The sequence below is a fragment of the Mustela erminea genome, chromosome 11 (genome assembly GCF_009829155.1).
Source record: "Mustela erminea isolate mMusErm1 chromosome 11, mMusErm1.Pri, whole genome shotgun sequence".
NCBI classification, from domain to species: domain Eukaryota; kingdom Metazoa; phylum Chordata; class Mammalia; order Carnivora; family Mustelidae; genus Mustela; species Mustela erminea.
The window spans coordinates 16792924-16805503 of NC_045624.1; the positions used below are offsets into that span (position 1 = coordinate 16792924).

A 12580-nucleotide genomic window follows, 5' to 3' on the forward strand; every position below is an offset into this window, starting at 1 on the left:
CAGGTGAGATTTGGCTTGTTTTCCAGTCATTTCCATCCCTGCTTGGAGTTCCATCCATTCTCCCATTGCTAGTGATTCGTAAGATGTTTATCAGATCCAAATGGACTTTCATTGAATAAAGAACTGAATCTATGACAAACTACAAAAGCCTTCCAACTCTGTCACTTATCATCGTTTTTTCTCTACTTCAGCAAATAGTTGTGGATATGAAAAACAACCGGCCTCCAGCCTGAGCATATGAACATGGAAAAAAAAATGTTTCATTACAGTAGCATTTCTGCATACCAGACTCATCAGGAAACTTTTAAGAATACAATGTCTGAACCTCATTCCAGAGATTCTCATTGGCAGGGTTTGAGATATCTGGGAATCAGCGATTATAATGTACTAATGAAAGGATCTAAGAATTCCTATAACAAACATCAAGTTTGACAGTGTATCATCTAGAACTTCCTCTATTTATTTCACTGTGATACCAACAAGTTTTGGCAGAGTACTTATGAACATCGAACAAAACACTGAACTTTGGCAAAATACAACTTGAGAAGTGCTAGTCTTTTTTTTTAAAGAAATAAATGCCCAGGATGAATTGTGTACATTTTAGGCTTTATGTTTACCATCAATCATAGCATCAATCAATGAAAGACACCTGGGCTTTCATTAATCCTCCTCATTTAGATATAACTATTTTAAGAGAAATGATGAATAAGCAAGTTTGAAGATTTCCCTCTTCTGCTGGAGACTACCTCTTAAAGAGAATAAGAAGCCCACTACCCCCATGACTCTGTCTTTCACTCAGCTGACCGAGCTTCAGAAACCCTGCTCCAGGATAAACTCAGCAAACGTCTTAATAATTTACAGCACACCCTCATTTTTCTTATGACCCGTGGTCCCAGGTTTGTGATCCACAAAATAACTAGTCCATGTAAGTAACTTAATAAATATGAAATAAAGCCTTTGGAGGCAGGCAACACATGGCATTAGAAATAGCATACCCTCCTGAAACAGCCAGACCTGTCTAAATCCCATCTCCATTACTTACTAGCTTTGTGTCCTGGGGCGAGCTTACCTCTCTAATCCCAAGTTTGACCAGTCAAGTGAAGATGCCTGACATACCAAATTTCTAAGATTTGGTCACACTTGTGACCTACCTGATGTAAATATTTATGGATTCTTCGAATGAAGTATTTTTTTTAATCAGAGATTTCTTTAACATTTTTTCAGGATATAATGTGAGGCAAGGTTTAAAATAAAGGTATTTCCTCTGTTCACAGGTCATTTTCAAAAGAGAGTGCATTCTGCTGGAAATTGAAACATGGATAGCCCTCTGCTACAGTTGAGCTCCTAGCCATACTCATAAATCCTCAATCTTCTGTTACAGAGCAGATATTAACAATGAGCTCCTTTATATTTTTGTCCATGCTAGCATATTAATGTCACAGGACAAGCATATACAAAGAGGTTTGGGAAGTCAAATATGAAGTTCTTGATAAAAACACATATTTTATGGCTGCTTTGGGGGCACATTTTCAACCAAGAATATTGAAAGACCAAAGAAAACAGGGAATGGGAGGGAATCTACAGACATCTGTTCCAATGCAGAACTAATACTCAAAACTGTGCAATCTCAGATGTTCACTTCCTTGGATAGATGGTTATGTTATTTTATTCATGTTCTTAGAGACCCAATGTGAAGTAAACTGAGGTGTAAATTTAGTGCATAAGGAGTTCTGTCTCACATGGAAATTTACTATTTATTAAATATTTAATACCACTTACTCCTTATTGAAGATTTCTTCAACTATGACCACTCACAATTTTCAAAATGGATTCCTACTACAAATCGTTTTGTAAATAAATGGACAAGAAATGGTTGTGTTCTTTGATTTAAACCTCTCAAACATTAGAGAGTCCATCAATTGCTTCCCCTTGGATTAGAGGATCAAGTTGAAAAACAAAATTATAATTCTTTCTTATAACTTCTTTACTGAATTATATTTGATATATAAGAAGCTGTAGATATTTAATGTATCCAGCTTAATGATTTTGGAGATGAGTATACACCTTTGAAACCATCATAATTATCGATGTCATAAGCTTATATATTACCTCCAAAAGTTTCCACCTGTCCCACTTTGTGCTTTGGGGTTTTGGGGTTGGTTTTTTTTCATAGTAGGAGCACTTACCATAAGATCTACCCTCTTGGTAAATTTTTAAGTATACAGTACAGAATTGTAAAGCATCACCCTATGTTATACAGTAGATCTCCAGAAATCATTTATTTTGCAAAACAGAAATTTTATATGCTTTGACCACCACTTCCCCCCTTCCCCCTTCCCCCTTAATCCCAACTTAATTACTTATGCCTTTTTAAAAAGATTTTATTTATTTATTTGAGAGAGACTGAGAGAGCACAGAGGGAGAAGGAGAAGTAGAATCCCTGCCGAGCAGGGAGCCCGATGTGGGACTAGATCCCAGGACCCTGGGATCATGACCCAAACTAAAGGCAGACACTTAACCAACTGAGGCACCCAGGTACCCCACCTATGCTTTTTCATGCCTATTTATTTCAGTGAAGAGAATTTTAATCATGTTAGATGCCAGGTTGACAATGAAGGGTAGAATGGAGTTTCGCAGACTCCACTAGGCAGAGATAATTTCAAATCTGCTTATGATGTGCATATGTAGTGTGGTGTGATGGAGAGGACCCAACTCATCATCACTGTGTTTAAACTGTGACTTAAATCTCAGGTTTGTTATTAAGTGACTGTTCTGTGACCTTAAATGATTAGTTTTAACCTGCAGGTCTTTTCTCCTTCCCAGACCATTCTTGTGAGAGCTACAGGAAATAATGCTTATCACACAATTATTGTGAGGCCCAGCAACTGGTAAACACTCAGGGTATTTTAGTTATAGCTTCTTATCTATAAGGTAATAAAATTATCTGGTAGGCTATTTGAGACCCCTTGCTTTCATACATGTCAATCTATAAGTACTGTTTATAGACATATAATCAAAGCCATTTATATACTCAATACCTACTTAAAGTGGTGGTCATAGTCATGAACTGTGAATGAATATGCATTTTAAATTTTTATATTAAAAATGGATGGATAATATGTGATATCTTGTTAACTAATAAATAATTATAACTAGCTTTTATCATAAAGTTGATAACTTAATCCTTGATATTTTAATTTAAGGGCCATTATAATCCTATTTTCAAACTAATAATCTGAGTGAATTTATAGAAGGAATGCAGTCTTAGTGTTCAATTCTCTAGCCCTTATTTGGGGCTTAGAATTTTAAATTCATCTAACAAACATTAATTGAGCTATAAGCACTGTGTTAGTTGGAAATAAAAAATCTTAACAGTGTTTGTTATATTTTTGACAATTAGATTTTTGGGGTGCCCACAAAATCCTATGTAGTGAAGATGGAAATCTACAATAAAACCATAACAAAATGTAGTACTTTCATAATGCCAGTATTAAGGCAAAGATGAAAAATGCCATTGATATGAGATTATTTTTCTCTTAAATGTTGCTTGATGCTAAGCAGATTTAATACAAAGGGTAAATAATACTAGATAGAGAACATCTAGAACATATGACCTTAAGAATTGATAATACTTTTTTACATCTTATTTCATCTCAAAACTTAAGATTTACCCTTTCCTTGATGTACGTAAGTAAACAAAACATTCTTACCTCCATCAAATATAAGTGTCATCTATTAGCTCATTGATGTAAAAATCAGCTTAAAAATAAGCTGTAATTTAAAAAATGCAAATTCTGAGGACAACATTAGCTAAAGGGCTGGCCATGGCAAAAGAGATAATCTGCAATAATAGAGTAAAAAGATGAAAGAAATTTCTGAAAAAAACCATGAAGAAAGAGGCTTCAGGTAAGTTGTGTGTGTGTGTGTGTGTGTGTGTGTGTGTGTCAGGAATTACCCAATTTGGGAAACAACTGAGCTGTGAGTGACAACCAAGAGGATAAACAAAACCACATGTGTAAAACCCCTCTGAAGAATAAAAATGTTGCAGAGATCCAGTATTTCATCAATAAGCTCTCAGCCCCACCCACAAAGTAGACTTGCTGACTCAGGACAGGGTGGTTGCTTTCTGGACAATAACAGTTGTCACCGAGGTAAGTGACAGACCACCTTACATGCTTTTTTTCATCTTCATTTCAGTCCAGACAGAATTTGGGACTGGCTGATTCATTGGGTTTTTAGAAAAAGAAATATCCTCCAAATTAAAAAGACATCTTCCGTGGTCCATCTCTTTCTTAGGACTTGAATCTTTTTGTAAAACATAGGCAAATTACCTCTTTTCCCAGCCAGCCCTTTAGCTAAGGTTTTCCTCAGAATTTGCATTTTTTTTATTAAAGCTTATTTTTAAATTGATTTTTACATAAATACCAACCGCTCCATGAACCGAGGAAAGATCTCCTACTCTTTGACATGAGGTATCATTTATCTTAGGCAATGGGATGTAATGCTACTGTTTCAGACACTGATTAGTCCTAATTCCGAACACATTTAAGCCAGTTTGGCTTCAGAGCTGTTCATCACTCCAGTGAAAGAAAGAAAGAGAGGGAGGGAGGAACAGCTGAACTCAACTTCAGGCAATACTATTGAAACCTGGAGTGTTCCTGTGTATACACAGATCAGACATCAACTTCCAAGACATACCAATTTTTTTCTTTCCCCCGGATTATAGAATAATCTTGCTTTGGTCCAAATTCTCAACATGACCACAGGGAAACTAGGGTAAATCTCATGAGACTCTGTGTTCCCTGTGTATCTAGAAGTCAGTAACTTCAGAGAATGGGTCTCTTTCTGCATTTTCTCAGTCTGTTGCTAGAATGAAGAAACTTGAAGGTGCTTACGAATGGCTAACAAGTTCTGTAATCAAGACTTCATAAGGAATACAAAGCATACTACTGAAAGAACAGGGAACTTCATTCTAACAGGAAACCCAACTACTTGGTGAGCTCCATGCTGATGACTCCTTAAGGAAAATGTATTTATTTAAAAGACTTTATTTATTTGAGAGAGAGAATGAACGAGCATGAGAGGTGGGAGGGTGAGGGGAGAAGGGCAGAAGGAGAGGGAGAAGCAGACTTCCCACTGCGCAGGTGCAGGACTCAATCCCAGGACCCTAGGATCATGACCTGAGCAGAAGGCAGATGCTTAAGTGACTGAGCCACCCAGGTATCCCCTTCCTAAAGGAAAATTTAGAGAGCAGTCATTTAGTCTCATATATCCATGTATAAGAATGAGTGCATATAAAGGTTCACATAGCAACTAAATCTCTCTCAAAAGAAAAGTCCTTGGAGTTCTTGGTATATCTCTCTGTTAATTGTGCTGGTATGTTAAATAGAGTTTGGCACAAGAAAAAGAAATCATTATTACTTCAGGTGTGAAGACCACTGGATATCAACTACAGAGTTGAAGAACTGAGATCTAGGCAGGCATGAATTCCATGAGATCAGTGTCCACTGACAAAGGCTCTTTAAAAAAACTAGTAAATCATTCCAAACACTAGAAAAAGGCAATGGTTTTATTTCCTTTGATCTAAAGCTGGAATAATTTATGCACAAGAGAGAAGACATACCTAATGTAGTCTTCTGAACCCACATGACTCAAAATGTCAGAATATACAGGAAGCAATGCAAAGCTAATCAAAAAGAAAATACTGTAAAAGGTCACTTCATCTTTTTAGTGAATCCTATTGCCATTTAGAACCACCCCTATAATGACCACTGTTGGGTTTACCCAGAATCCCTTCCCCCTCTTTTACTAAGAGTACCTGGCTTTTCCTTACTGCATGACCCTCTCCTACTCCACATGCTCTTTGTGGGACAGCCAATCTTGGTGTCCAGCCCCACCTGCTCAAGGAGTGACGTATCACTCAGATTCACAAATCAGCAGATATTCTTTTCTTAACTAGAGTAATTTGTTCCCAGATTGGCATACAACCCCAACATGGCCAAGTAGAGTGTATCTTGAAACTGGATGCTGAGAAAGACAGGATCTCTCTTTTTTATGGTGGGAAGGGTCCCAAGCAATGACCACATACTTTGGGCTACCACTGTCTGTCTTTCCTAATATGTGGCTAAAGCCTTTATGAAACAAACAAACAAACAAACAAACAAACAAACACCAGAATCCAGGTTCAAATGGAGATTCCAATAGGATGATGGTGACAGTATTCAGACCCTTCAGTCCATTATTCAAGGATAATAACACATCAAGAATCACATATGCAAGGATGACTCAACATCACATTGTGTCTTGAGACTTTCTTTAAGATTTAGTACTATGACAGTTGTACCACAGGTTTGCCAACAACATGTTCCATGTCCCAATAACCATGATGACATCCTCTAGAGATAGTTTTGTTTTGCTTTCCCGTAGCTGCTGATGGCAACCCAGCCCGAGGTAGCTGCCTTCCCAAAAAGAAGTTTAATGTCCTCTGCAGCTGGGAGTAGAGAGAGAACATGGATACATGGACCTATTTATTCAAAATCAAAGATTTCAAAGCATGCCCTCACTTAGGTTACGTCAACAGATAGGTCAACAGCACCACTCTCCTATATGAAGAACATAGCCTACGGAAGAAAAAAGGGAATTGTAATGTCTGCTTTTTTTCTCCTCAATTATCATGGGAAATAAATACCCCAGTCACTTTAGTTACTGACTTTCTCAGTACAATGAAGAGGACATGACAGAAACCCAGATGTGATCTAAAGGTTGTGAACAAGATTCCAAAATGGCACACATCCCAATGAGGACATGCTCTATCCTAACAGCCGCTTCATACTTTTCATGCGTAGTCTTCACGTGGCTTTGACTTTTAGTTGCAGTCTACCTTTGGGGGTTACTTGTGACTATACATGTGATCCCAAATCCAACAAAATAGACATCACTATTTTGATCCTTGGGATTAAAGTAATTCCATGAAGTAATTATGCAAATTCCATGATGACTGACCCAGTCTTCTTAACCAAAGTTTACCTTTTCCTATCCAATTCTGAAGGATTCAAAAGGAATCTGGCCTTCTGTCCTACCTAATAATGCCTTAACACAGAGCCCATTAGAGCTTTCCATCCAGTTGCATAGAGCTAAGAAAGTTAGAAAAAAGAGGCAAGAACTCAACTGTAGCTTCCAAGCTGTATGTTGGGGAGCACTGTTGACAACCAAGTCATAGCGATATATTTCATCTATTTCCCCTCTCTCCTAAAGCCATGCTTCCAATGACATACACATGCTAAAAAATGGAAAAGACAAGTATTGCAAAGTGGCTAAAACAGTCCCCTGTCCTACAGAGGCTTCAAGGAGAAATTGCCACTGAAATTTTATTATAGCCTTTTTTATGGCAATTTCTACCAAGGCTATAAAAATGCATCATTCCCTTCAACACAAAAATTCCACTCCTGGGAATGTTTCCTAAGGAAATAACTCAACAGAAGGAAAAACCAAGTGCACAGTAATGTTTTTTGCCACTCCACCTAAAATTTCAAAGTATCTAAATGTATAACAGTAAGGAATTTTCAAGTAAATTATTGTGTATAATCCAGTGGAATATTACACAGCCATAAAATTATAATTATACTGTCTTGATAGAATATTCAGGGGAAATGCACAAAATGTTACATTCATTATTATGATTACAACTATGAAAACTAAGAAGGTACTTTTATATGAATATTAAGATAGAATATAAAAACTAAAAGTAATCATAGTCGACCTATGAGGTCAGCCCATCAAAATTAATTTATGTTGTGTTATGAATCAACAGCAGCAATGACAAGAGTCTGCCTTCTCCCTCAAGGCAGAAAAATCAACCTTAGTTAGCCATTCATTTCTCAAAAATGCTCTCCCTGAGCACCTGCTCTAAGCCAGAGTTCACCCAGAATTAGAGATACATTCACCTAAAGTCAAATATGCTCCAGCCAAGATTTTTCTTCAGCTTAGTCCCATGGGTTTAGAAAATATTTACAGGGCTTTGTCACCTCCTGTTTCAGTAATTACCACATTTCTTCAAAAACTTGATGCCCATCTCCCTTCACATGATCACTATCTCTGACACTGAGCTGCATTTTCTCTTTGACGGCATCTTAAAATCACCATCACCAGTCATGATGAAGTCATACCTACATGCATGTATGCCAACTTGGTCACGGATCTTCATATGGTTGTCTTTTTAGTTGAGCTATTTGTGTTGCTGGTGACACAAATGATGAGTTTCCCTGAATCATTTAAAACTTGTATGATTATTCAACATTAGGTAAAAAGTGTATATGCAGAAAGGCATAGCTACTGAGCAATGAGAGAAACCTAATAGCAGTGGAGCAGATCTCTTTGTTAGAGAAATGACTGCATTTCCACATCTTACTGCAATAACAACCAAATTATTTTACTTGTCTTTTCTTTATTCTACATGCACAAAGATGGTAAATGACAAAAGAAAAACCTAAGTCTACATAAGCCTGAAATGGTCTCTTGAGAATGTAAACTAAAAAATTTTAGATATGATACATGGTATCATAGTCTAATTGAGAAGCATTATTTAGAGTGTTCTATAAAATGATGATACCACTTAAAAATCAGCTGCTACCGAAGACTCAATCAATGCAGTCATGGACAACACCATCCAGTGATGACCTGCCTTCCTTTTATCTTTAACCATCTCTCCTCTTTCTGGTTGTCAAAAGGATTTCCATAATTTGTCATATTTGTGACCCCAACTGGAGCACTCAGGGGCTAAAGTGAAAAATACAGCAAAATTAATATTCTCCAGCCTGGACATGAGCCCTCTAGATGGGAAGTTCTCTGGGCAATTCTATGGAAAACCGCAATCTGTGGGAAAAAAGTATTTAGAAGCAGCATATTTGGGACACCTGGGTGGCTCAGTGGGTTAAAGCTTTTGCCTTCGGCTTAGGTTATGATCCCAGGGTCCTGGGATCGAGCCCCACATCGGACTTTCTGCTCAGCGGGGAGTTTGCTTCCTCCTCTCTCTCTCTGCCTGCCTCTCTGCCTACTTGTGATCTCTGTTTGTCAAATAAATTAACAAAATCTTTTAAAAAAAAGAAGCAGCATATTTTTCTTATTTTTGGTCTAATAAAATTGGGTAATAATACTATCACCCCCAACAGAGGGAATCCTGAAGAAATCTGTCACATTTGGACTGCAACAATCATCTAGAAGATCTAACTGTGCTTGCTACATTGATGATCTGGCCTGTTTCAAGCAGGAAGGTAGTGTCACCATACTGATTGGAGCTTCAGGGGAGTGAGGCTTGAATAGAACACTGTGTGTCCAAAGGTGGTCTCTTACTGTAATTCCTTGGACCTGGAAGTCCATTCATTCCTCTACCTTATTCTTAATTCTAGCTAGAAACCCCTGTTGAAATCTTCACCAGAGCAGAGGCATATTTGTACCTTTTTTCCTTCTTTCTTTGCCTGCCTTTCAGTGGGCAGAAGCAGAGCTTCAGAAATCTTGTGTCAAGCACCAGCCAGGCCAAACAAGGAGAGACTCCTAATGGAAAGAAATGACATTAGGAAAGGGGAGAAAAAGTGAGTTATAGTTATGACTGATGATAGATCAGCAAGCATATCCTGCACCTCATACTGTGGCCAAGTATGATGACAAGGCTCAGATGCCCACAGGAAGGAAACTTTTGATTCTTCAACACTGTTGGCCTTAAACCTTGACTTGCAGAGAAATCCCCAGGAGAAGCTTAACAGTTCCCAGGACACAACATATGCTACAGTACTAGGGCACTGATTGCCTCTGCCTGGCCTTGGCCCACACTATACACATTATCATCAGAGCCTTGGTCAACTCTCATCTCCCCTCCTTTTTCTCTTCCCACTCGGCAAGCATGCTGGCTTTTCTCCAAAGAACTTGTGCGGATGTTCATAGCATAATCGTATTTGCATTTTGGGGGAGATATTTCTGGCAGCAGCAGGAGAATATACTGGAAAAAAATACTGAAGGCAGAGGTTGCAGTCCAGAAGAGAAGAGGGAGTTTTAATGCAAACCAGGGCTGCCCTGGATCAATGGCAATGGAAGTAGATGGATTCCACATTAAGAAGGAGCACACTGCCTCCCACTAAATGGCTGGTTTGCAGCACAGGTGTCTCCTGGCCTTCAGTCCTAACCTTGACCTGTCAGGAGGGGATGTCCTCTATTGTTCATCATGCTTCTTCTACCACCCCCTTTCATTCTCACACTTGTTCCTTGACTCTCACCCTTAACTCAGCTCCCACCTCCCTGTTAAATCACCTTCACACCTGGCTTCAAGAATTCCTGGGCTTCTGGGAACACGGAGGGGATAAGGGTCCAAGATTTCTGCAAGGGTTTTTAATCTGCAATTGAGATGACTCCAAGAGATTCATGTTGGATACTGAGTTGCTTGAATTTACTTAAACCTTGTTCTGAATTATATCTACCCATGGAAATTTTACTATTCAGACTTGTGGATAACTATGATTTTATTAGGAACAGGTTTTTATTGAAAACTGTATGGTCATTGAACAGTATAGGCTTATTTTATGTGTACTCTGAGTTGGTTTAAGCAGGAATACCCATCTCAATTCCTCACCTGGTGGAAAATGGAAATACAGCACTAAGTTTTTCCACGTGGTTGGTTCTACAGGAGACCCTGTGGATTTAGGGGGGGAGAAAAAAAAAAGATTCTTGATCAAATAAATTTAGGAAATGCTGCATACCCTCATCCCTTTCTGAAGCACCTTTGCTGTTCCCATTATCATTTCAAAGGCTCTGGGAAGTCTTACATTAAATAAAACTACTTAACAGAGCATTTCCCAAACAGTGCACCCATTAAAGCCCCATCTAAACTTGGAAAATCTATTTAGCCTGACTGTGCTTCGTTGCTTCTTTACAGTGGAAGTATTGGACCTTACTTCCTACAGAAAATTCTAGAAAGAGCTGACAAGCACAATTAAAAGTCACTTCGCAAATGGGAACTTGCTGGCCCTTAAAATCTTAGAAGCTCCCAGTTTGTGCCACATATAGACCATTGTTCCATTGTTCCATGGCCTTCCTTTCCCAAAATAAGCCAGGGTCGTGTCTCACATTGAAAGGATGAAATCACACCCTGGCCGTGGCAGAGTGAACTTAAGAGGGGAAAAAGGAAAGAGACAGACAGAATAAGATCTGCCCTAGAATGAAGTTTCCTGGGAGTCTAACGGGGCTTGCATCTTATAGGCCCCTTAGAGAAGACCTAACCACATTATGATATTATCATATATTTTCACAAAATTTGCAAAAAGGAAATTCTTCAACTGCAATCATTTAGGTTACTGTTTCTTTCCACTCTGATTTACCATCTGTTACATTTTCCCCCGTGTTGGGTAATGTTGGTATAATCGTGAATCATTTTGGTTTTTGGCTAAGTTGAGTTAGGGACACACTGAGTTTGGGTTTACTAGGATATGTTTACACAGCTTCCAGTTATTTCTGTTGAGTTGTGATCAGCCATCCCAGAGAAGCAACGACATCCAGAAATACTCCTGCAGCTCACTCTGCCGCCCTACCCGACATCATGATCTAAAGCAGGGTGAGGAACGAGCGTGTCTTATCGATGACCCAGCAGCACAACTATGTGGTTTGTGAAAGGAAAACAAGCTTTGAAGTGTAGGAAGTCAAACACTAATTTGTGTATATTGTACACAGAAGACTCCATTCTCATTAATGCATAATCAGAACTGAAATTTTCTCCTGTCAAAAAAATCTACTTGGTTATGCCACGTCCACAAATATACATTCCACCATATATTTTTCCTTCTTTGATGAGAATCCTTTTTTTTTAATGACATTTACCAGGAGTTCTGTATTCGTAGGGCACAAACCTACAGGAGTTAAATGTTTTACGCATCCCAAGATATTCTAGTATATCTTAGAATATCCCTTGCATAGTATCCGGATAAAATCTAGTGACTCTAGGTGAAATAGTGCGTAATATTGTCACTGACCTAGTGACACAGGATGGAAAAAACTTCAATGACTTGTTAATAAGTTATTGCATGTGACATAAGATTCATTTCATTAGAATACTTCTAGCTCAATGCAGTATACCAGCAATTTAAAATCAACTGAACTACTCTTGCTTATTCTGATTTCAGATTTATTTTATATTATTTCAGAATTACAGATAACACCAAAATTCAAATGTGATAAAAAGGAGCCAGAATGTAAGCTGAAAGAGAATACTGGCCGAAGTTCCAATATCACCAAAAGTCTTAATTATATTATGATAGAAACTAAAACTTGCAGATCAGTATCATGACCATGAGGACAAGAATTATATTCGACAGTCCCAAACCAGAAAAAGAAAAGCAAAGACCAAAAGAATGTTGTAGAAAACACAAATTTGCAGTGTTTAACAAGCGTCATCAGATGAAATAATATTCCCGATTAGACAGCTTAAGAAAACTTCAAATGTCTAAAATTGTAAAGTTTATATACAAAGCAGAGCTTAAAGAGGTTTCTCCTAATTTCACAAAATTCCTAAGCATAGCTTTACCAATAGAGGGTTGCTAAA

The 12580-nt window shown here is 38.1% G+C and overlaps 1 long non-coding RNA gene across 1 annotated transcript in view; it reads right to left on the reverse strand.

Annotated features, from left to right (window-relative positions):
* Positions 1-9456: 9456 nt before the first annotated feature.
* The window catches only part of LOC116569049, a 130499-nt gene continuing 127375 nt past the window's right edge, over positions 9457-12580 (reverse strand). Inside the window, exons 4-5 of the long non-coding RNA XR_004276830.1 lie at positions 10619-10678; positions 9457-9549 (exon numbers count right to left, since the gene is read on the reverse strand). This is a non-coding gene — a long non-coding RNA (uncharacterized LOC116569049). The remainder of the gene's footprint in view (positions 9550-10618; positions 10679-12580) is intronic.